At 42.3% G+C, this 26,533-nt stretch overlaps 1 pseudogene; it reads right to left on the bottom strand.

Moving 5' to 3' along the window:
- Positions 1–669: 669 nt before the first annotated feature.
- LOC115372334 (poly(rC)-binding protein 3-like) lies at positions 670–25,940 on the bottom strand (annotated as a pseudogene).
- Between the last annotated feature and the right edge of the window lie 593 nt (positions 25,941–26,533).

Here is a 26,533-nt window from a genome sequence, read left to right as displayed (position 1 = left end):
GCCGCGCTCATTTCTCAGCGTTTCACGAGCGCCGGGCCGCTCCATAAGTCTCCGGTGCTCCTCAGGTGCACGGCGTTTCATAGAACATTAGCTCCACATGGACTGCCGTGTTTCATAGCTCAGCGTGGCGATCACGCCGCCGTTGCAGAAATGACTCATGAACGTGCGATCCATTATGAACATGTACTCCCTTTCATACTCCTGTTCATGTTCTGCCCAACAGAGCATGAATGAGGACTCAGAATATCCCCCAGTTAGAGATTTTGCCCCAGGACAGTATGGGAAAACTGCTGTCATTGACTTAGCATTGAATTATATATCTGTCTTCATTGTAGGTAATGGAGTCTATGATGTAAGCCCTTTTACTTAGAAACTCCTGTAGGTGTTTATGACATTATTAATTTACTATCTTGTCTACTTTTAATGTCTTTCCAATAAATTCAGAGTGCTGTTTCTTTTCAGGTAGATAGATTAGGTTTTCCCGCATTCAAATCCCATCATCTAATTACTGTGGTAACTTTGCTGCACAAAAATTAGCTTTATTCAATAACTGCATGTCAACTTTGTTCCAGGGGGGTTTACGCCACACAGGCCCGTGTCAGATTGAGGTGTAAACAAGTCCTTGTGTTAACAACGGGACGGGGCAATGAGATACAAGACACCAACATGTCACAGAAAGAAAAAAATGAAACTTTATTTGTTTTTATACTTACCAACACTTTGAAATTAAAACCTATGTAATTACTCACAACTAATATAGATCTGCACATAGCAAATAAATCAATTGAAAATAGTTACCAAGCTCTATCACTTTTTTTTTCCAAACTGCAACACACACAAACAAAAGTGAAAAAAAAAAACAAAACATATCTAGTCATTCTTTTTTACCCCTTGTTTTTTTTCTGTTTTTCTGTTTTTCTTTTCTTTTTTTTTTGCTGCTGTTGCTGCCGCATGGAAAGTAGATAAATTTGAAAAAAATCATTTTCAGTAAGCTACACAATTCCCCCGTAATCTATGCTAATAAGGAAATAACTGAATAAATAATTGCACATTGCACCCTATTATTGCATCAGTTGCAGTTTTAAGTTTGAGTCAAAGTTGTATACTCAGGCATATACACAAATGTAAATACGGTTTTCAAACACTGAGTAACACATGAATATTGATGTTATTAAAATCACACCGCCATCACTAACAACTCCTGCTTAGTGATCAAATTCATATTATACAACAGGTCGTTTCTGCCAAGAAATATGATTTGTCAAATGTGCGCTCCTGCCTTTTAATCCCTGTAAAGGTTGGATGCCGAGCTGACTAACCAGGGAGCTTGTCAGCAATCGCTCTCGTTTTCTCCTGTTTTGTTCAGCGTATGTGTGTGTAATCATCTTGGAGAAAACCTTGGTTTGACAGTACACATGCGTTGATAGCTGTTGTATAAAAGCGGTAATACCATCGAGGACGCCCTCGTCGATATTACCTTGGTATCTTTGAGCTGAACTGTTCTAAAAAGCAAGTTTGCCAAAACATAAATTTCAACTTGTTCATATGACAAACATTCCATTGAAGTACAAGCTATAACAATGTTTTTTTTTTTTTTAGTTTTTTTTCTTTAAATGAAACAGATAACACAAACCCATAATTGCATCGCTAGCACTACTACTTCAGTTTACATCAAAATGTAAGAATTATTGCAGAATAATCATTGACTATGCATCGTTCAGTTATATTGTTAATACAGCATTTGGTCCATTTACATAATCACATTTATATCATCAAAGCGCTTAAGACCCAAAGTTAAGCTTGGCATAGGCTACTGAAAAGGAAAAAAAAAAATGAAACAATAAAATAGTGGTATGCATGAACAAATTGAGACATGTACATTGAAAATGCAGAATGCTGCTGTGTTTGAAATAAGCTGGACAGCGGGTAATCGCCTCGTTATTAGACAATGACATTCAACAGCTGTTTGTATGCGTCACACTTAACTGAGCTCAGCTGAAGCTCGGAGATCAGATGACTCAAACTGTCCAATTTATTCAACGCATCCTCAAGAGTGTACGTAAGGGATTCATCGAAATACTGAATCATACCAAATATCATCCACACCTCCCTCTCAAATTAAATACAGTACATCAAAAAACAAATGAAGCTAAAGTTTCATGATCGACAAACAAAAGTCATATGTGCATCACCATACCATAAATAAATACATGCTGGTTTCACGGCGGTGCAAAAACCAGCAAAGCAGGATTTGTCATCCAACCTGTCCTTTAAATAAAAACAATTACGTTGCTGACATAGTCGCGACAATAAAAGACATTCAGAACTAAAGCATCAAATCAACCGCATGACAAAAAAAGAACATGACAGATGAACAATCGTGAAAAAGAGACTGAGTGGTCACGTCCGCCCAGGCCCCGTGGGTTCCCCCCAATGAACCCCTGAACATTCCTTGGCCCCAAAAATACCATTCGGCTTCGTCCAAACGCCTACGCCTCGTCGCCGTTTTTTCGACTCGGCTTCGTTCCCTTGCTCCCCGCCTCCTCAAAAGCCCCGACTCTACCACGTGTTGCCGTGCGAGAACAGCGGCCTATCGAATCGTTTTCGCCCAAGGCAAGGGAAGGAAGCCGCCGGGTTTGGACACAGCACTGGGTTTTTAAGTCCAACTAATTCCTCCCACATCAGAGGCAGTCCAGAGTAAAGTGTTGAGTAGTCTATTGCATGAGAGCCGCGTAGTCGACTAATGTGCTAACTCACAATAGTCCTTGTACAAAACAAATATAATAATAAGTTAGTAAACAATCATTTCAATTTTCAATCATGGATGCAGTGTTTTAGACACTGATTTGTCACTAATTTCCATTCATGCATCTATACTAATAATTGGTGTTAATATAAGGAGGCTATGTCGGGAAGTTTTTCAATTGGGCAGGGAGTAGGAGTAGACGTGAATGGCCAAAAATATTGAAAAAGCTTGCGGAAAAGACCTGGAGCACAAAGATACTCTAACGTTTGAAGGAACACTGAACAGACTCAAATACACAACATTACATCACTTGAACACATGCAATATAAGTCATAATGTAAATAGAGGAAATTAACATGAGAAGGGAGGCTCTAGGAGTGATACCATTGGCTTAAAAGGGTCATGTGATGCAGCAAAGAGTCATGGGTAGAGATTGGATTTGCAAGTAGACAAAGATGCGAATTAGGATGAGAGCGGAACACTTCAAAATGTCTTTAAAAATATCACTTTTCAAAATAGCGTTAAAATATCAAAATTTGATAATTTGGCTACATCCCACCACACACTCTGCCGATAGCATCACTGAGCAGCTGAAATATGCAAATAACTATGTTCTACAAAATCGTCGATCTTTTACAGTTACGTTTTTTTTTTTATACTTTTAAATGGATACTGATGTTCTATGACGCAGCACTGACAGAGATAGAGAAAGCAACAGAGAGATAGGCAGAAGAAAGAAAGAAGAAAGAAAGTTTAACACAAGTTAAGTTCCTATTAAACATTCAACATGCTTTAACAGTTCTCTAAAAAAAAAACCTAATCAACAGAGATTTTCTTTTTTTTTTTTTATTATTGTTATTTTTTATTTGGCCCTCTGAAACAAATTAGCACCCAACCCTCCCTGATGTATAAACAACGGTCAGCCAGGGTGGGGGGGTGGTCACGGTTTTCGGAGAGCCAGAGCCAGAGTCCGAAGGGCTTCATCAGGGTTGTCTGCGGTAGTCAGTCATTGGAAAGGGCCGAACGGAGGAGCCAGTCAGGGATCTCAGGATGTGGTCATGGAAGATGGGTCATTCCACATGGCCGCCACGTCTCTGAACCTGGCGGGTGGGAGAAGACACATAAGTTTCCCTTGTCCCTGTTTTCCTCACAGCGGTATGAGTGTGACCCCAGTTTTTGGACATAGGGCAAAGATTAAGATGTTATGAAGATATCTCATGTTTGCAATGCAGGGTCCTGGGACCACTTTTACCACTTTGGACCTGTTTCCACCTGGCACTGACATGCGTCCTGGGTGATGCGATCCCAAGCGGACAGCTCTAAGTGCGTCTCTTCACACATGACACAGGAATGCATGTCCACATGTGTCTCGAGTCACTTGTGATCGGATCTCACTGCCCCGCTCCCCATGCAAATAAACACCTACATCATCCACATCCGTTTGCAAAGTCCAAATGGTCCAAGTATCATTTTGTTCAACAGGAATTGAACAAAATGATACTTGCTCACCTGAGTCTCATTTAAATCTGCCATCAATTAGGCTACTGTCATTTCCTAAGTAAAATTTATCGCGCTCTTAAAGAAATAATAAATCATCCCATATCCTGACTGCAAATGCATGTCTCGCATTTTGAACACCAGAGTTTGTGATTCTCAACCTGAATCCTGTCAAGCTTGACCCGATCACGTTGGTGCAGGCTCTCATCATTTAGTTATTACAGTGGGTTTGAGCGGGTCAGGGTCTGAGCTGTGCTAGATAAATTAATTGTACATGAAGTTCAACTTGAGTGCACAAACGGGCAGATCTGATGTTTGTCAGAAAGTACAGACGACATCAGGTAGGCAGACAGGAGCACAGTGGGCGTCAGGTGAGTTCAGTTCGGCCTTGGACACATGTCTGTTTACACCTCAAATGCAAATGCGGACAAAAGCGTGCCAGGCCACCTCTGAATGTGGTATGAGTGATCGGATCTCAAGACGCATTGGGTGCATTTACATCCGTACACATGTGCAGGATGCATGCTAATGCAAGGTGGAAACTGCCTGTTTGTCAGCGTTCAAATATGACATCTAAACTATTTATCACCTAACACAATCCAAAACATTGCACACGGGTGTCTGTATCTTAATGAAAGTCAGCTTGGAGCTCCAGAACATGAAAAACCATGAAAACTATCGCACTAAAGTGTTGCTGGATAAAGCATAATTGACACTAAAACTAAAACCAGTATGTCACTCCTCTGTATAAACAGTGGACAGTACAATGAAGCTGTAACATGCAACTTTTTTTGTGCATTAAAATAACAAATATCAAATATTGTCTGTAACCCAGTGCTAAACTCCCTCTGAAAAAAAAAAGCCTGAAAATAGCCTTTTAATTGGCTTTTTCATTTTTAAATGGGGTCATTTTTGGTTGTGTGTCAGTGCCTGTTGATGTGGCTGGTGGTCAGCTTGTTTGTGGTCATCCAGGTGAGGCAGACAGCCTAGAGAAGAGAAGTCAAAAGGAACAGCAAAGCTGAATGTGTAGCTGTCCTAAAACACCAGCCTTTTTAATTTTTAATTTATTTATTTTTTATTGTAGATTGGCTGCATTCGCCATTTTCCCCTTCAGTGCCTGTGGTGGATTTCTGAATGTCAGTTACCTCAGCCTCAGGCTACCTGCTGTTTGAAGGCCGACAGCTATCAACATGAGTGACAAGTATTACAGCAGGAACTTCACCAACTGAGGGGCAGGAAAGTGGGCAAAACAATGCACTTTTCTGCTGGAAGGTGAAACGTTGCATCATGTAGCTTTCAAAAAATCAGCAGCCACTGTACATGGAGAAGTGAGGATGCAACTTTCCCATGACTTACTAGTTTGTGTCGCTTGACTAGTCAATATTGCTTGGCACCACTTTGACCCTTTGCTGACGCCTGCGGGGCTCTGACCTTGCGTTGATGAGGTACTGGGCCAGGCTGATGTTGGCGGGGGTCCCTGTGATGGTGATCTGGCGCTCCGATGACCCTTCCATGGCGTTAGCAATTTTGATCTGCGCCCCAGACATCTGACGAATCTCGTTGATTTGGTTCCCTGGCGCCCGATTATGCAGCCTATTAGCTGGGAAGAAAATGGGGGCGGGACTTAGGATGGCCAGAGCATGAAAGAGACATGGATACACACATTTTGGTCTGAGGCCATTTGACTGAAAATGGATTTTATATGATGCGTGTGAGTAACGGTCATTACCCTTGTTCTAACAGTAATTCCCCAGACCAGAAATAGTACTTCTTACTCTGTCTAAGCAAGTCCTTTCCATTAAAGGCATTAATTTTACACAGCTTTCTGCCTTTGACTGTAGTGTCACTCTGGTCTAGAGTGGAGATGTTCACTAGTTGCAGCCGACTGCTGACAGATTGCACAGCCAGAAACTCCCAAATGAATCCATGTTAAATATGAAAAACCAAGGTTTTTGGCCTTGTGGTCCAAAGTCAGTTTGACTTACTCTCTATTCATTGTTAGGAACTTATTTTTCATGTGACTGTTGTTTTGTTGATTCACCATTGGCTTAAAATATTATACTCCAAAATAGAGCAGAAGTCATTGTGGGGTACTCTTACAATATCACATGCTAACCATCTCCGGTTTCAAAATCCAACAGACGACTCTATTGTTTCTCCTTTTCAAACACTAAATTAAAACCCAGCTGAGCACTTATGTAGAGAAATTGAGCCTCCTGTGGTGGTAGAGCCGCACAAATTGGTTGCAGATTACCAAATTAATGCTTGCTGGAAAACAGCATGGTAACGTTCCTATCAAAACAGCGCCCATATGCTACCTCATATTCTATACTCAGTATTTCCAATGTACACAATTACATACTGTTTCTTAACAGAGGCTTTAGAAAGTGACAGATATCTCTTTTTGATCACAGCGTGGATTGAGATTTAAAGCAGTTTTCCCAGTTGAGGGAGTAAAACAATCCTCATACTTGTACATTTTGCACATTATGACAAATGTACTCACATCATTGGGAATGGTGAGTTCATGAGTACTGGCCTGGTTACTGGCATCCAGACCTGCTGCTGAACACAGGAAGCAGAGAGAAAAAGAGGAGGGAAGGAAGAGGACATAAAATAGAGTTTGGCACATCAAGGGAGAGTAGAGCATCAATGCGCTGTGGCTTTGGTGACCAACAGCAGGTACAGGAGTTTTTCCAAATCAGGGTAAAACTCCTTTCCCCTGCCTGTTGACCAGCAGCTTTGCTGTGGCCTTGGAGGACCTGGCTCACGCTTGAGCAGAGCCTGCACATTGTATAACATACCTACCACCTGCCACTATAACTTTTACTTTCTAAACAGAAACAAAAACCCTTGAGGCAATCGCATCGCTTAAAAAAAAAAAAAAAAAAGGATGCTATGGGAAAATAAAATTGAAAAAACAGAAAAAAGCAACAACAAAACAAGAAGAAAAGAAACCTCAACATCAACAAGAGCAGACCACCAGCAGGCCATGTCACTGGCAGTGCACCACAGAGACCAATAGGAGGAGAACGACAAGAAGAAGAAAAAGAGAAAGGACAGAGAAAAGGAAAAGAAGAGAAAGAGAAAAAAGGAGGAAGAGAATGTGTTTGTCTCTACAGGTAAAAACGAGAGAAGGAGCTTCGGTAAAGAGGGTCGTCGTGTAGGTGGGTACGTACCGGGGAAGGCAGGGGTGGTCTGTCCGAGGGGGGGTAAAGGGGGTTTGCTGCATAGCCAACTGGTGGAGCTTGCTCAACTGCTGAGGGGGGGAGGAGGAGGACAGCAGAGCTATGAGGTCATCGTTAAAAACACACTCGCGCGCGCACATACACGCACGCAGACACACACGCAGGTCTGTCAGAAACGCTACAAGAGTAGAGAGAGGATCTGAGGAAAAGTAACAACACAGACAGGTGAAGGAGGACAAAGAACGAGAGAGAGAGAGAAGAGTAGAGAAGAAACTCGTGGAGGACTTGGCCTGGTAAATCGGCTAAATCGGGTGATGGCGTTTTATTATGCTGTTGGCTAAAGGCCCTTCTTCTTTGTCTTGGTGATGGAATAGATGGAATAGAGCCACCAAAAATAAATATGGCAATGCCAGATCAGTGAATTTTATTATTCCAATTTAATTTTGCCTGTTATTGTTATTTTCCTGTTGGCTAAAGCTGCATCAGGCATGATTTTTATATTAAAGTACACCCGTCTTGTCTCATTGCGTTGCGTTATGTTTGACGCACAGCTCACATGTCATGCACTTCATGAACCATCTTCCAGTGTGACATATTTTCATTTCCAGGTTGTCAAATACCACAGCTTGGTCACGCCCCTTTCGTGTCTGGTATCAACACCAAAGGCACCCATTAGAGGCTCGAGGCACCTTTTTGGTGTCGGGATGAGATGTATCAGGCTTTCTCGCTTCTGTCACGTTGCAGTGTCATGTGGTTGGTTTAGACATTAAAAAAACGCTTGGTGAAGGTCAGAGAAAGGTTAGGTTTAGGCAACAAAATGGAAACTGGACAGAGTCTCGGTAACACATGAAAAGGGTTAGGGTTAGGGTTAGGGTTGCTGCAAACGCAAATTGATTCCTGTGACTTACACGCCCGCCATCCACCTGGGCCAACTCCCATCGTGAACTTTCTCGCTCTTTATAGTAAGTCACCATGCCTCTTGTCCCATAGGGTGATACTGGCTTCAACTGGGTGCCTTTTGTATTGGTATACTGAAGGGCACCTTTGGCATTGGTATCAGAGGAAAAAGGCCATGACCATGCCTTGGGAATGAGAATGGGCTGTCCAATGACTCGTCTTCTCAAAACAGTGAGTAAATGCTAATTCCTTGATGACATGTTGATTTCACCATCCAAAAAGCGACAAGGCCAATGATCAAGACAACGGGACAGCCAGCATTCATGATCATTTCAGTGTTTTTTTTTTTTTTTTTTTTTTTTTTTTGCGATGTACAAACAAGGGCTACATCATAAATTTGGGCTGCGCCACTGTGCCCCATCCGTCTTTACTGAGACCTCATGGATTTGCCCTCATTGCCCAAATGAAATCCTGGAGCAAAAGTTGTGAAGTTGCCCAGTGCAGCTTTAAAGGAATGAGTTTCCCGCTGGATTTAGTGCTTCACTTTTCTTCTCTCAACTACTGCAGGCCAAGCCCCATAAAGTTTGACGGCAATTCGAGGGCAGTGGGGCGAGAGTCAGAAGAGTTAGAAGATACAGGAATTACATATCAGAGAAACAAGCTGTATTAATATTAACAATTAATATTAATAGGAACGGAAAGAGAGCAAAGAGCCTGAGACTAAAAGGGAGAGAGAACAGAGAAATTTGGATGTCGACAGAGAGAGAGAGAAGGATGGAGAGCGCAGTGAAGACTGCCTCATTGGGTTGGCACTCACATCTGGATGTGGGATGGCGTACTGTCCTTGAATGGTGTAAGCCTGCGAACATGAGAGGAAGAGCTCATTGTTATCGTAGTACATCTCCTACAACTTAATCTAACACCATTAAGAGTCTGCAATGTCTATAAAGATACTTGCATATAACTGAAACATATTCAGTTGTTTTCATCCAGTTAAAACACTCAGTAACACCGGCTGACATTTTCATTTATAAATCTCAGTAAATACATTTGGGATTTGACAGACTCACACTTATCTTTTAAGCCATATTTCAGCCAGGTTACACTAGCAAGTCATGCACTATAAATTCCCTGTCGTGTTCTCCAGCTATTCATCAATCAGATCCAGTTGAACTAAATCAACAGGGAACGACTGAGACAGTGGGGAGGTGACAGTGAGGTGAGGCTGTGGAGGAAACCATGGGAGAGAGGGCCCTGATGGGGATAAGATGACTTGGCCCTGTGGATGTGAGCTTGTACAGGTGCTACAGAGGTCAGAACTGAGCTAAATTTCATTTCAAGGCCAGCCCGGGCCAGTAAGTGGGACAATACCGGGACCTAAGAATGAAAATAAAATGTCTGACGAGAGTTTGCCACGAGTCATTAGTTGTCAATTTAAGTGAAAAATTAGTGACTCTGCACAATATCATGAATATCATGATGTTTAAATGAATGGAAAAAAAGAAGTCATTTTTAGCAAAGTCATTTAAAGTCAAGTTTGCCATTTAGCTAACTTGCTGTAAGAAAAAACAGTTAATTATTTTGGTCTGCCTATTGATGATCATCCAATATCTCTGCCTCCACAGTACTTATGCTACCAAAGCGTGTTTTACATATAACTAAATGTCCAATCTCACAATGCTAAAGTGTGAGCATGGAAATGAACTAGGAATGACATATGCATCACTGTAATGCATGCATTGTGTATTCCCTGTCCTTTGATAACCACAAATGCCATTTATCCCAGTTCTGGTTTGAGTGGCTGCAGGTGATGAATGGTAGTGAGGGCACAATAGATAGTAGTGGTGGTTTCATGCTAGTTCAAGGTAGGTGGGGTAGTGAGGTAGGGAGGAAAAGTGAGTAAAACCTGGTGCGACACTAACAGGCAGTGGCTGGTGCTGCAGTAAGAGGCTGAGGTTGGCTGTGGACGCCCCCAGTGGGTCTGCTCTTACCTGGCCACCTGAAAAAATGACAGGGGTGGAGGCAGGCTTGGGGCGGTAGGGGATGGTGGCACCTTTCGGTGGGGACTGGGGAGAGCAAGGAGAGGGGTGGGGGACAAGAAAAAGGGGTGAGACGTGGCGAGAGTATTACAGCAGAGAGAAAGAAACAAAGAAAGAAAAAGAGAAAGAAAGAAAGAAAGAAAGAAAGAAAGAGACGTTGCATAAACTGAGACCGAGAGGGAGTGCCTTAGGAGGAGACAACTTGTGACACTCACACAAAAGTGCTCTTCACTGTGGGTTCATGCTGACATCAGTGTCCAAATTGTGGTTGAGTGCAGTGCACACTGACAACTTAACTTACATTTACCTTGTGCATCAGTTTCAACTGGATAATGATGAGTCAATATTAACAATAGATACATTTTTTTTTATATATATTCTCAAGAGTTTGCATTTGCATCACAAATCTACTGGACACCCTGGCTGCCTTCATGGAGGCACTAGCACTTTGGAGAATAATTGTGCAGAATACAATATGACAGCCGGGTAAGAAAAAGAGAGATAGGCCTTTCTTTATCTTGTGCATTTGGCCCTAAGTAATCTGACTTAATAATTAATCTAGTTCACCTAGATTAATCAATTAATCTAAACCAGTGGTGGCCAATCATGTGCCACGGCGGGCCGAGAGTCTGCAGGTTTTCCCTCCAACCAGAGACAGTGTGGAAAAGCGATGACTCACTGTAGAGTAATTTCCTGTATCTGTGTCACCGTATCACATCCACCCATCCTGACAAAGTTCACAACACCAACTCTGTCTGACAAAACTTCCAAATGAGGTGGGTGGTGTTGTGTGTGTGTGTGTGTGAGTGTGTGTGTGGGGGGTGATCACAGCCACATAGAACACCAGATATGTATACCATTCCATACTACTGGCACAGCTTGTGATTAACTGCTTTTCTCATTGGTTGACGGTGTTCAGGCTTTAGCTGGAGGGAAAACCTGCAGACCTTGGCATTTGAATGGACACCACTGACCTAAACCTTTGGCTTTATTAGTGAGTTAAGTAGCCACAAAAATGCACACCATCACATGGTCCTACAAGACAGTGATGGTTCGCTGATTTGCTAGATAACAAGTTGACATTAACCGAACACAAAAATAATCAGAGTTATCAGAATGCTGTTGACAGCCATTGTTGCCCATGAACTTAAGACTTCCAATATGGCTGCTACAGGTTACATAAAATCATCTGAAAGCCTTGCATAGAGAATACGAGGCTTCCTGATTGCATCTCATTCACCAAGGTACTATTGTCATCTTTATGTGTCAAGCATTTGATTCATCAACATCTACAGTAGCCACTACAATTAACGCTCCTTGAATTTCCCTTGAACCGCCTCCCCTCCACCCTCCATACTCTACCTCGAGCATCACCACACATATCTGTTTGACACACTGGATGATGGCTTCTGGGGCCCCTGAGATGGTCACTGCCCTTTCAGTGGAGTTGGGTAGCATGTCCCCCGCAACCTGGACCTGAGCGCCTGTGGACTGGAAGTGAAGGATGAATAGAGGTGAGAAGAGTGCTTATTATTGCTCAGGAGGCATTCAAATCCCAAATGAGATCATGAATACACTTGAGGCATATTATACAGTAAGAGGTAGGATTAAGAAATCTATGGCTTTTATCGACCTTTTGTTCGAGCAGCGGGATTTGCAACAACGCTGTGACAGAATGATCTCCTCTCTGGCACAGCACCCCCGTACCTCCATCCAAGTAACACCACATTTTCAGAATAGGGATGTGTAAGCTGGCTAATTATAGCAGAGATCCAACAGAAATGCCCAGTACAGAGGTTATATATGGCTGTGCTAAACACTGTAATAATAATAATCCTGCGTTGTCATTGGCGTTTTGGCTGGAGAACATAATAGCCCATCACTCTCTCACTGCAACTCCACCGCCAGCTGTCTCACAGTTTTATAATAAATCATGCAGCACTATTATGCATGTAAATGCGTTTTTAGAATGTCAATAATGTGCATATAATAAGGCAATGTGCATTAATGCATATGCAAAGGACAAAAAAGGGTGGCATTTATCGATTTAGAAGAATGTGCATGGGACGTGCAGGTTTTCTCTCATTTTCTAAACATATCCAAAAACTTTCTATCCTCTGAATGGCTAAAAGATACAAAGACATGCAATCACATTTCTCGTGTGCACTTTGTAAAGATGCGATGGATGCTGCAGCAGCATCTCTGTACCGTACCTCTCTCATTTCTTTGATTTTGGAGCCTCCTTTCCCAATGAGGGAGCCACACTGGCTGGCCGGGACAACAAGCCTCAGGGTGACAGGGGGTTTACTGGTGGCTGGGCTGTTACTCATGGAGTTGATTATATCCTGAGGGGGGAAAAGTCCAGGCTTTAACTGATAGACACTTCGTTCTTCACACCATGTAGAGCTCACTGTTAGCCTTTGTAGACATCCACCTTCATGCATTTATTCCGCATCAGCACTGCAGCATGCATTAACACTGCAGAAAATTCTCTCTTGGCTGTCATGCAGGAGAAGCTGTTTGCTGTGTTGTAACACAAAACTGAAGTGGCCGGTCACCAGGACACCTGTACCTCCCAACAGTTACGTAAGGGAGCAAGGCTTCAGTTTTCCAAACACTTGGGAATGATGCAAAAGTCTTTCAGTGGCTCAACAAGAATGTAAATTCAAAAACTCTCTCCCTCCGGATAAACATACCCTCTTCATTCTTACATTCTGCAAATATTACATTTTTTTAATAATGGTTCCACAATTTCATCTTTTATAGAGATTGATATTTTTCATGTTTTATTACTGCAGTCGTGACTTCTAATAACATCAGCAACTGCAACTGTAGCTTAATAATCTCTTTTGAATTCATATTCCTCCCCTTATTTACAACCAATAATCTCCATCATGTGTTTAAATTGATGCCAGCAGACATTTATATTGCATTTATGTTGCATTACTGTTTGTATTCGTTTTGGGCTGCTTTTTATATTACTTACTTTGTTTTGCATTTGTCTGCTTACATTCTATTTGCATCCTTTCCAGATGAAACCTGTTAATTTTGTTGCTGCAATCACTTAATTACCCCGGAGCAATTAATAAAACTTTCATTTTATCATAAATGAGTAAACATTGGGTTTTCCGTGATGATTACATCTGTTTGTCTACGTCTGGTAATGAGTATCTTTTAGTGTTGCTGCGGCGGCAGCCAAACGCGCAGCACTGGCCCACTTTGAAAGAGTGTTGCAGGGTTGCATTAGCACATTTCTCTGGTCTACAGGGACCGAGCCTGCTTTGTATTCCAGTGGAAAAGCAAAGGGTGCAGATACAATACAGCACCCATAGTAAATCCAGTGCAGCATCATACCTGTGCAATGTAAGAAAAAAAAACAACCCCAAAAAACACCCAGAAAATTATTTTGGGATTAGTGCTTTGGTGATAATTGCTATACCTCTTCAAACTTGTAGGCTATCATGGCAAAGGCCTTGAAAATTGCATCTGTTGGCCCAGTGATGGTGACTATCCGCTCTGGGCAGTTCCCCTCCGAAATGTTGATACGAGCACCGCTCTGCATGACAAAAACAAAACAAACAAAAAAAAAAAAAAGAGCAAAAAAACAACTGCATTAAGGAGTGCTTCCTTCGAAAATTAAAAGAATGGCAGGTCATTTACAGGGCAGCTCCACTTACTTCTTCACGCATTTTCTTCACCGTCTCTCCTTTCTGGGGGCAGAGAAAACAAAAAAAAAAAAATCAATGGAACATCATTCAGGTGCTGTGTGTATTTGCTAAAGGCATTGTGCTGTTTTTTAAATCGGTTGTTTGTGTGTTTATGATTAATACCTTTCCGATGATGCTTCCAACCTCCTGCAGAAACATAAAACCACTGTTAGGTGTGTCCATGCCACAGGGGCCTTAAAATTAGCTCCATGTCTACTTTATCTGTTTTTGTTGTTGTTGTTGTTGTTGTTGTTTGACAGGTAAATTGGAAGGGTTGTACTTCTAAAGTAAACAACCCAAGTACATAAGAGGTGAATGAGGGAATAGGCAAGAGGAATATGAACTTATTTCTGAGAACATTAGTGTACCTTGCCGTGCATCAGCAGCCTAATGGTGAGGGTCACATTCAGTCCGCCTTCTGATTGGACCTTGATGGGTTCCATGTCGGGATTGGATGTGAAGGAAGGGGTGTGGTCACGTGAGAGAGGAGTTCAAGGGCCAATGCGAGTGTGATGGTGGAGTCAGCCAACCGGTCACCTGGCAGACAAAGAGCAAGCAAGGCTCGTCTGTTGATTTTAGGCCAAGCAGATATCGAGTGACTGACACCCATAATCTGTTTTCACATTCACCTCTCAGACATGAGCAGGACTGAGGCAAATGCGACTCAGTGCTTTAGTGAATGAGAAATTGTAAATCAGCCATGAAAGGAAGACCTGGTAGCACTTTATTAGCACAGTATAATGTTGGTACTCCTCTATAATGTGATATAAAATAGATCAACAAAGGTAATGCAGCTGTTTCCTACATCTGTGCTGGCTATATAACATTAACCAAAATTTTTACACTATTGTGGACTTTTTTAGTAAATAGCATTGAACTAATCAAATAAAGTCTGACTGAAGAGTTTCCTAAATTGATGAGAAACAAATTGATCTTCATCCTGCAGCAATCCACTAGCAGTACGGGTTTGTGGAGAGTGTGCAATGAAACGTTCCTTACTAAAAAAAACAATGATAGAACATTAAAATTCACGTAGGAGCTTGATGTAGCTGTAACTAAACTTCTTTAGCAACTGTAAAAGCTTTACAAACTAACATTTTAGAAGATGTAAAGGACTCTACTTTGGGAAAAAGAAGCAACGGCCCACCCCACCCTCAACCCTCAAAAACAGCATGATCCAATCTATAGCCGTTTGCAGTAAAAAACATCAAAATGTAGGTCAGCATATGTCTGTACAGTCATGAGATGAGCCATTGAACCTGAGCACCGTATTTATTTTTATCAAGCCCGTTTCAAGCGCAGCCCGTGTAATTCTGGCTGACAAGTGATGTAATGACTCAAGCCGGGCTTCAGTTAGCAGAGCGAACACAAGAGGGCACCTCAGTCCGCTCTATGGGATGGAACCACCTCTCTCCCACTGCCAGTGGAGCTCAGCAGCCTGCAGACTGCAATCACGGTTGGGTAATTTTAATCTACTACTATTTAAAAACCCAGTAAGCAGATTGCAAAGTTTCGCATAAAAAGAACGATTACTCCGAAATATATTTGACATGCAACCTGTGTTTAAATTGTGAGATTACAGACATGTGAAATTTTACCCAACTTGAGTTAATGGTTGTAGATGATGGTGACACACCTTAAACCAGTGTCAAGTAAACTGGAATAAATTATACTTTTGTGTTTGAAAGGAAAAGGCATATATTATGTGATATCTCAAAGAATAACTGGACACAAGTTACATAACATGAAATGTTATTGACGGTGATTACATAGCCACTCAGGTTGGGGAAAATGACTGCAACTGACAGTAAATGGAAATTGAATGTTATAGATTTCAAGGGCAGAGAGAGGAAGCAGTAAATTACCTTGCAGCTAATGGGTTTCATCACTATTGCAAATGTAAGCAGGTAACAGCACATTAGCAGTGGATTGCAGTTTGCAAGCAACTTTGCCAGGCTTTCCTGGCTGCATTTAAACAAATTGAGCAAAACGCCCAGGGAAGCCAAATGTATTTGAACAGACACTCCTGCACATTACAAGTTTCTCATTTGTTTTCTGTGCCTTTTGTGCCAAGCAAAAAAAAAAAAAAAAAAAAAGTTCAGCCTTGTGTGTACATACAAGAATAGTAAATCACACTGATGGCTTTATTGTGGTGTGTCGCGCTGCTTACAGTAGTGCTTTCCACAGAAATTGCCACCATGAATCTGATCTGAGCTACAGTGAAGTCTTTATTGCGCAATTAAAGCACCGAGCAACTGAAAACACAACACATTTTGAATTTGAGAGTGTTATCAAGGGCCAGAAGGGAAATAAACACGTGATTGTGTTCTTAATTATTTTCCAGTGCATTGTATGAATTAATTAAAGGAAAAGTAACAGCATTTCTTTCATTTCACAAGGATGATAAAGACATTTTGATTGGTATGCTCTAACACGGAGTAGATTTCTCGCTCAGATTAAAGTCACAGGTAATGTGATGCGAAAAAGCATACAGCATGAGTTATCTAATTGTGTAGTCTATCTGTGATGTGCATCCTGGCTTGCTAATTCAAAACGGAGGATGAGGGAGACGGAAAAGCTGCTAGAGAGGGTGACCTTGACCGAGGAGACAGATAATGCCACTGTCTGGCAATCACAGGCATTGTTACGGTGTGGATATTCAACTGAAACAATATTTTATTTATTTAGTTAGTTATTTCATCTCATTTATCTCTCATGTATTCCGTATCCTCTCCCACTGTAGTTTAATTGCTAGTTAGCTGACGGAAATTGGAAACACTGTTTTGGGAGTTGCCTTGACTGCAAAGAAAGAGAAAGAAAGAGAAAAGCTGCACAACTGCTGGAATAATGATGCATTTGGGTGGTTCTTGAGTAGCTGTTAAGTAATCAATTATGACATGAACAACTATGGTTCTTTAATTAGAAATGAGAGCGCAAACGAGTTGCATGGCAGCAGATTTAACAGTACGGCCGGGGTGATTTGATCAAAAAATCAGACGTCCTCCGCGCTCAAAACGGCAACAGCTGTTGTTGCAGAACTTGAAAGTGTCGAGCCTCAGTCCTGTTGTCTGGTTTGAACCACGAGGCCTTAGCTGGGGCCTTTGAAGAAGAGAACAGACAAGCCGGTCGTCTCAGAAGGCTGCCAGGCGTTATTCCCTTGAACGCTGCCCAAGTTGGCTGCAGAGCTGTGTATTATTACTTGTATTGTTTTGGGAGCTATTTGCTTCTGCATCTGCCCCATTTTGGCCTCAGCGTTGTATCCCGGTGCAAGTTGTAGCCCAGCATCTGTGACTGAATATTTGGGTATTTCATCTGAAGGAAGGACACGGTCTCAGAGGTGGAAAAAGTGGGTTGAACTCTGCTCTAGGCAAGTTTTGCAAGTTGGCCATTCCAAATGGCAATGAGAGGTAACCGTACGAAAAATCTGAAGTTCATTACCCAGAAATCCTGTGAGGTGACGTCAGTAAACTGCACACAGCACACTCATGTTTGCCAGTCAAGCCAACCAACCAGAGAGATGAAACAGCTAACACTGATGTGCCCAGCTTTCTCCAAACTAAGGCTCACTTGCTGTTTTTTTTTTTTTTTTTTTTTTTTTTGAAACAGTTTGCAGTTTGTGCTTTGGTCTCAGTGTGGTGCTTCCAGTGGCTGGGAAAGGTTTCCTGCCGGTGATCATACCGGCTGCAACACAGTCTCCACAATAAAATGCTGCCTTTGTATTTTTGTTTCTGGTTTCTGAACCAAAAATATGTTGCATTTGGACATATAGCCAATGTGATGCTGCCTGTGCCTGTGTTAACATTCACGCATGTGCAAATGTTAGATCGTAAGCTTCTTTAGCCACTTTCATTTGCTTTATTAGCGTTGTTAGCCACCACAAACAACTTGGTTAAGGTTTGGAAAAGGTCATGGTTAAGGTTAGGAAAAGATTCACCATCATAATTAAGGTTGGGAAAAGATCATGGTTAATGTACACCAGGCTGCAGAAGCAAAGTCTGTAGCATCTACAGAACCATCTAACACTGTGTTTTTTTGCCTGCTTTACACTACATCCCAAAACTTGAAAATTTGACCTCTCAGTGTATCCTTGGTTTGCCAGCATTTTTTCCCTGGCAACTGCACTGTCATGGCTGACACAATAACTGAATTTGGGGGAATGGGACACTCTTCTCTACTGAAGCCCCAACATGTGATTTAGAGAGATAAATCGAGAGACTTTTCCACAAAAAAAAAAAAAAAAAAAAAAAAAAAAACTGTACAAAGTGTAGCTTTATGGTACTTTATTATTTATGTCACTCTGAAGTGCTGGCAGAGTCCTTGCTGTGGCAGGCCAGTGATGCTGAAGCAATCTATGGGGAATCCTGGTACAGGTGGAGATAGTGCAGCTGGGTGGGTTGCAGCATCACAGGCTCAGCCACCAACGTCAGATTGCAAAAAGACAGTTAAATTAGGCAGGGAATACATTTACATTTTTAGATTTCGGGCATTTAGCCAAGCGGCCTGAAATGTGAGCAGTTTCTCCCTCAAAGCCGTTCCACAGGACACAGTACTGGAGACAGTTTGGGGTTTATTATGGGAGTGAACTTTTGACCTTCTGTTCATGAAGCGGCACAGGGGGACCATTCCATTTATAGGGGAGTGTTTTTCTGTCAGTGGCCTCGGTAAATCAGCCTGATTATTCAAATCCCGGCTCCTAATCAGCATCGACACGACCAAATTGTTGAGCCCAGGCGCTGGCAGACTCTTGTGAATTGAAGTATGCAAACTACAGCATCTTGAGAGGGACAGAAAAGATGCACATTGATTGTCAAGGAGCAAAACAGAAAGTAAAACTAAAGTCACCGCATCGTCTGGCTCCGTTCAAACAATTCTTAATTTAATGAATAAAAACATAACCTCATCAGGCCAACCGGGTAAATTCTTACCCAGAATGTGTTATTTTCACCACATATGTGTGTCTAGCATGAGATAAAAAAAAAAAAAAAAAGATCTACTGTGTGTTACTTTACAGCACAGCATATGCCAACAGCGGCATGTGGGATGTCATATGTTGCTCGTTAGTGTGTTGCTGCAAACATAGAAAACATGAAAATTACACCCATTTTGCAACTATCATGTCGACCGCTGCCATTATGCCTTCTCTTTAATCTATGGCGTATGCAGAGGAGAGCTAAGGGATAGGTTGGTTGGAGGCCAGGGGAGGTTCGAGAGATAAGGACAGGGATTCTGTTGCCAGCTGTCTCTCCAATCTCCCAGAGGAGACCAGATTACATAAAAAGCCTTAATCCGGGTTTAAGACCCAAGCCAGCGGTGCAGGTCCTCGCTGGGGGCAGGAGGGGGGGGGCGGGGGACAGAAATAAACCCTCTAAGACTGAGCTCGGGATTCAAGCTAACGATCATGAAACATGGCGCACAGTTCATCACCACATAGTTCACGAGTTTGGCATCTAACAGATAAAATATATAAGGTGGAGTCCAGTGGTGCTTGACTCTGTTTGTTAGTTATCAGAGATTTTGACTTTATACACTATGAAGGTGTGTTTGAAATGTTTCACTCCAAAACAAGATACACATTTTTACTGATAAATTGCAGGTAGCAGTTTTATGTTTTCAAAGAGACTATATAATGTCTGTTAGGGGCTGCACAAAAACTATATGTACGATGAGATGTCTGCCTTGTATTCCCTGTTTCTCCAGCCTTACCTTTCTCTTTCCACTCTGCACACTCTGCACGCTGCACAATAAAGAACTGCCCCCCTAAAAATCCTCCAAGAGACTTCTTCACTGTGATTAAAACACAGAAACTGGGGTATTCTGGTGTAGATTTAGGTCAACCAAAACTAGTCTGTGGATCTCATACATGAACGAGGTCAGCTTTAAGAGCTCCGTTTGAATAGTTGGCCTCCCAGACAGTATTTTGCTCATGCATCCTGTAGTATAATAGAATTAGGTCAAGGCCCTGTGAATCATTTGCCCCGTTGGGCTAAAACCTCCCAGCAAATAACCATTTTTTATATTTGAAGGTCTGAATTTGAAGTCATGCAGTGCACCGTGTCCACCACAAACTCCATAAGCTTAAAAAAATGACCAAATTGACTGAAATTGTTAATAAATTGAAGTCTGTTTGATGTCATTGCTCTTTGGTCACTATGCAACTGTGCAGGTAACTTAAAACATACTTTATTTTTTCTGATTTTGTAATTTTCCTCCAAAATCTCTTTGTTAATCAGACAGGAAGTTAGTGGGGGGAAATGAGAAATAGAGAGGGATGGGTAGAGAATTTTTCATGACATCTGATGGGGAAAGTGGGTCATGCTCGGTGTTGCAGTGCTGCTAGCCTCCTCCTCTATGGCGGCTATTGAATTAATCACGCTTTACGCTCGGCTGGACAACGCAGCGCACAAAATGGCTCTCCCGCCCCCCCTGCCTCCCATCTCTCCCTGCGTCTGCTCAGTGCTCGCCACAGAAAAGACTCGTGCATTGCTCTTGAAGAAAGCTCAACTTGAGTCCAGGGTCCCTCTCTTTATCGCTCGTGGTCCCCTTTATGCGCGCCTAACAATGAGGAGATGCTCCTCTTATGCAGAGCCACTGGTCTGTGAATGACGATGAAAAACACTCACAAATGGGAGGAAAAGGATAATTTAAGGAGAAATTCATGACAGGGGAAATTGCATTTTTAAGATGCAGTAGTGGGAAGAAAGCAAAAGTAATGTGGGGCCAAAGGGGGGGTGGGTCTGTCGGTCACTGCTGGTCCACAGTTAAAGAATACAACACCTACTATGACAAAATAAATTATTGAGGATTTGCGTTCTTTTAAAATACTCAGCGTCAACATCAGCATGTTCAGCATCAGGATGGGTTAAATGCAGAAAACAAATTTCGCCATCAGTAAAGTATATATCAGGTAACAATGGCTATATAATATTTGCCTTGCTTTATGTTCTCTTGGTTCGGACAGGGAGAAAGCAGAGCGAGTACAGATCTCATCACAGCGCTCAGGCGGCAGAGAAGCGTTTGTCTATGGGAATGAAAATCAGACGCCCCTGTGACCGAGCCCTGCAACCCAGAGAGAGAGAGAGAGCCACTGAGTTCTGCACAGCTAAGTGACCATCAACTTTTACACATGGTCCCGCAGCCCTTTGGACACGGTCCACATCACCCTGTCCAATTTAGCAGAGTCTACTTTATAGGACAGTCTTGAAAACACATCTAAAAAAAAAAATGTCATTTATCTCACAGCATCAAGGGTAACAGAAAAACTCCAAAACTCATTTTCATCTGGGGGAAATCTGCAAATCTGCTTGGTGAATTCATCACTCTGTATTTTTTTTTTTTTTTTTTTAAATGCAACCTTTAATTATTTGAAGCTTGAGGTGGCCTAGTTCACCTTTAACAGTCATACCATCAACTTGGCCTGCTTACCATCAACAGAGATGTTCATATCACAGTAGAAATGGAGGGAAATTTACACATGTATGTAAGCTAAAGTTTGACTCATGAGTTTTTGAAGGCCAGAATGGGTAGGACTGAATACACAACAAGGTGGAAAGTCTCTCAAACAGCATTTAGACCATAATAGGACACTAAAATTTGCCCAGACTCAGAAATGAATAAAGAAAGAAAGAAAAGAAAGAAAAAAAGAAAGCTTCTTATAGGATGTGTTAATCAGGCTGTCATCAGGGAGAAAACCCACACCATATGAGAGGTGGGCAACACGACTGCTGGATTTCTGATGTTCAGTAAAAGGCCACTGTTGTCTCAACATGTGAGCAAATACTGTAATACCTTCTTTCCCTGTTGCCCTGCGCGTTAGTCATCCTAAATTAAATATAATAGTTAATGATGTTGCTATGCAAACCCAGTATAATCACTGAGTCACCCAGAGAGATGCAGTTACATTGTCAAATTCATGGCTGTAACAGTGGGAGAGCGCCAGAGAGAGGAGAGTGAGAGAGCGAAATCCTGTAAAAAAATTCATTAAGTGGACAGGCCAGCAATATAATCTAGGCCAAAGCCCCTGTCATCTGTTCCATCCTAATCCACATATCTAGAGATATGTCATTATGACGTTTTGATATGAAATCCCTCACGACTGTACACCAAAGCCAAAGCTGCAAAGGAACACAGAGTTTTTCTAAAATGGAGTCTGCGGTTGAGGAGTTTCTCGCCGTAACGAGGTTTCCAGCATTTGGAAAAATACCAAAAACAAAAACGAATGCCGACAAAATAAATAAATAAATAAATCAGATTGATAGCACAAGAATAACACAAATGATGGTATTTGATAAAACCTTACGTTGGTTTCAAGGTGCATGCAAGATGGCTGTCGTGCTGTTTTTGCCTCATCATTACTTCAACTTGCAAAAGCCGACTCATAAGTGATGCTGTTCTCACTGAAAAAACTCTAAAGCCTTGAATAAAATGCAAAGCAATGCAAAGTTCCTCTAATATTAAATTCACTCAATTTGGGATTTTAATGGCAAACGCTTTTCTGGCTGTCTTACTTCATGGTCACAAAATTATCGTCCTGAATATATTTTCCCCATTTTAAGTTCTGTTCCCTTAGTGATGTTTTGCGGTAGGAGATAAGTCGCTTAATCAGAAGCCAAGGGAAATGCCAGTAGAGGGATTTAGCCCATCCTACAGCCAAACGGACTTGCACTTGGGGGGAAAAAAGCCTTAATGAATCCCACGCTTAAGCTGAATCGATCTGCACTTTAGCTACCATCAGGTGTGGTGTTCCCTCTGTGCCATTTGACCTTCAACTTTTTAAGGATTAAACTCGCATGCGGGATCAAGAGTTTTACTTTTAACCGTCCAATTTGACAAATGGCTGATTCACGAGTGGAGGCTGGTGACTAAAAAGTTAGAGAGGACCTGACTCGGCAAAATGCGGAACAGGTGCAGATAAATCTTGGGCTAAAAGGCCAAGGTCGGACAATCCATCCCAATTAAGACCAACCAATACACTTCCTCTGAGTTTTTTGAAAAATTTGGCAAGAATCTTCCCCCCTTTCCTTTACGCATGAATCTCCCCAGGTTGATGTCGCACTTTGGCGATGAAACATTCTTTTACATTGTGTTTTGACCTTTTCTTTCACTTTCTGTTTGGCTCTTTTAACCCAATGAAAACCTTTCAAAATAATGTGATAATTTCATAGCCTCACTGATAAACAACCAAACCACATTTTTAGTGTGGGTGTCCCTAGTGAGAACTGAACTCTTAGCCTTGGCAGTATTAGTGCCATGCTTGATCCCCCATTGTCCACTGCTTATACATGGTACAGTGTTTATCATACTGTAAATCCTCTTATATACATAGAAAATGTACTGTTGCTATTATCATCATAATTTCAGCATCCAGTGAAGCAAGAGAGGGGGGGTACAGAGGACTTAAAGCATGCAAACAATATTCAAATCCATCCATCTGGGCAAGTTATCAACCCCAGCCACGTAAAAAGGTGATTTAACTCTTGTCTTGTAATGGAGCCAAATATGTCAGCCAATAACTGCGGTCCCTCTGACATACATGTTGTGCTTCAATTAAAACTGCACAAAAGGAAAATTAGCGTGGATATAGGACAGCAGAAGGGGCACACAGAGGGTGACCTCGTTGATCCATATGCTTTTCTTAGGACCTGTTCAAAGCATCTCGGTTCCGCATGGGGGAACTTGCCACTTTCAGGATCATTTAACGCCGCTAACACTTAACATGCAGCTCAGCGTGCGGGAAAACAATAAACCCTTTGCGACAAAGTTCCTGACAGAGGAGCCGGGAAAACATGGACGCTGAAAAAAAAAACAGGGCGCTGCTGGCGATCGCCCTCCCTGTCACCAACACCGACTGCAGATGAGTGAAATCGAGAGGAGTTGCACTGAGTTCTGTGGTTTTTGCCCTCACTTTACTGGTATATGAGCAGCTCTTGTCTCGTCTGGCGCAGGCTTTTGTTGTATGTGGCATGGTGCGATGCGGCGGGGTGGGGGGCGTCTACCCAATCGGCCTTCCTATACGCCGCTATGACAGTGCTCTCAAGAGCTGTCAGCCCACATCAGCAACCCAGCATCCTGATACCTCAGCCTAAATCACAATCAAATCCACGGCCACCACATCTTCACTCGATACTCACCGCGACCAGACAAATCAAGGAATGCAGAGAGCAAGGAGGGAGCAACTAGCATCCAAGTACCCCTGCACTGCAAACCCTATACAGTGCATGCATTCTCTTAGCAGCTGTGATGGGAGGAGGAGGGGAGGGGGGGCGATGAGTCGGCGCTGGCTATGGCACAGTGTAAAAGGCTTTACAATGCAGGCACACCATGTTGTGCTGTGAACACGGTGCTAAGAGCTGAGCGTTAAGTCGGCCATTTTAGATTTACCACAATTTGTAATGTGAGATCACTGCTTGTCACAAAGTCATGGCTTCCATATGCGTGAGGTTTGGCTGGGCAGTCATGCAGAATGGGTCAAGAGCACACCCCGTTTTCTTTCGCTTTCCCTCGTTAACTTATTGTAATAAATACACAATCGATTCGTCACCCTTTCCACCCATCGCTGCGGTTCAGAAATGCCTCTTTCTGTTTGATCCTTCCATCGAAGAACATCCTTTAGTGAGCGCACAGGACTTTCAGGGATCATTTGATTTGAAAAATTGCCAAACGATAAGCCTTTCACCCCAAAAACGGACCAAACAATGGAGTTATTCATCTCCCTGCTTCAAGTTTGATCCCGCAGTTAGCCTTTGAGGTAACGCCGACTGACATTTTTGGACTATGACTAGCTAAGAATAAGGCCATCAGCAGCGCTAATATCATCATGACGATAATTGGGATAACGATCATGAGGGACCCAACGTATCAATCCCACTGACCATCATGTTACGTTATCATTCCAGCAGAGTACAAGGTCAGCCCGGCTTCATACTTAACAGTGGAAAAGCAGTTCTTCAATACATGCCGTTCCAGTTAGCGTTTATTTCATTTCACATGCCGCATTCGGAGGTAATTATTCAACAATAAAATCACTCATGCCTGAATCTAAGCCAAGACAATGAACATCCAAACAAAGACAATCGACAGACCCCTAACAGGAAATCAACTGACCATAAAATTGGTTATTCTTTAGGGAATACTGAAATATTTCCACACTACATCTAGTCACCTCATTAGGGCACACTGAGGATAAGTTCATAAAATGTTAACTACGTCTACTTAAAATAACCAAATTAGGTAACAAGTCAATAAGTCATACAGTGTCACAGCTCATTATCAGGTTAACGATTACTCTCGGTTGTGAGTAAGTTAGCAAGCTAATTAATTATTGATGTTGTTACCCAACTCAACATGGCCCAGTATATTATGCAAGTTTGAGATCTGCAAGAATTTTTCTACAACAGTTTTGATGCTATTTCAAATACCCAATTAATGGCTCAAATATTTTTTTTTTTCCAATTATAAATCAACATTGGCATTCTGGGGGAGGATAAATGCAAAAGCACACACTGGCCTAGGCTTCACCAAAAAAAGCCTTCTTCACAACCACCACCACCAGAAAAAAAAGAGTTTACCTTTATGTAGTGCAGGACACTGTAGATGACAACCACTTACGACGTTCCGCAAAAGATTAAAAATCGCAGAGGGAAAATGATTTTTTTCCCTTTTCCTTTTGCTCTGCCCAGCACAATCCGTGGCACCCTATTGGTGCGTGCAACCGGGTCACATGAGCGGCGAGGAGAGCATGTGACCGTTCTCGAAATTATATGACGAAATTAAACCGACTTGCATCCTCAATGAGCACAGTTTTTGTTGTTGCGGCGCAATATCCCAGCAACGATTGGTGTATAGTGTCTCGTGTAAATAGGCCGTATGATGAGGCATAATCTGGGTGACCATCACCCACCACCCCCCACATAACCCCCCACCCCTCAGTTGCAGCAAAAGGGGGGCATGCCCAGTGAGGCACGCGGGCATCGAGGGGGCATGTCTATGGTGATGAGGTGGTCTGAATCAGAACTGTAGCCTCCAGGGCGTTCATCTGTCCCAGGGGATTGTCAAGCCCCCCCAAAATCCACCCAAATATCATCCCCGTTGTTCACAACAATTAGCACAGAGAACCTAGCTGGAATATTCGATGGCACCTTTCTTATCTCACACAGACTGCAAGCACACTAGGAAAAAGCTGTCTTTCTGTTTGGCTGTGTGCAGCAAAAAGACTGGCTCAGTTTGGGTCAGTCGAGGGAGTTTTGGCTAAATGCTGCAGAGAAGCAACCAAACACCTCAAGAAGTAGAGGTGACACCACACACACACACACACACACACACACACACACACACACAAACTTTCACATATACAAACACTGCCGCCCATGCATAAACACACTGCCGTGACATCCATATCCTCTCTGGCCTCTCTGTTCCTCAGCTTTTTAATCTGCTTCAGTGTGTGTGGGAGTGTGTGCATAT

The sequence above is a fragment of the Myripristis murdjan genome, chromosome 2 (genome assembly GCF_902150065.1).
Source record: "Myripristis murdjan chromosome 2, fMyrMur1.1, whole genome shotgun sequence".
NCBI lineage: Eukaryota > Metazoa > Chordata > Actinopteri > Holocentriformes > Holocentridae > Myripristis > Myripristis murdjan.
Note: the sequence above shows the minus strand (reverse complement) of the source record. Positions and strands in the feature narration are given on the sequence as shown.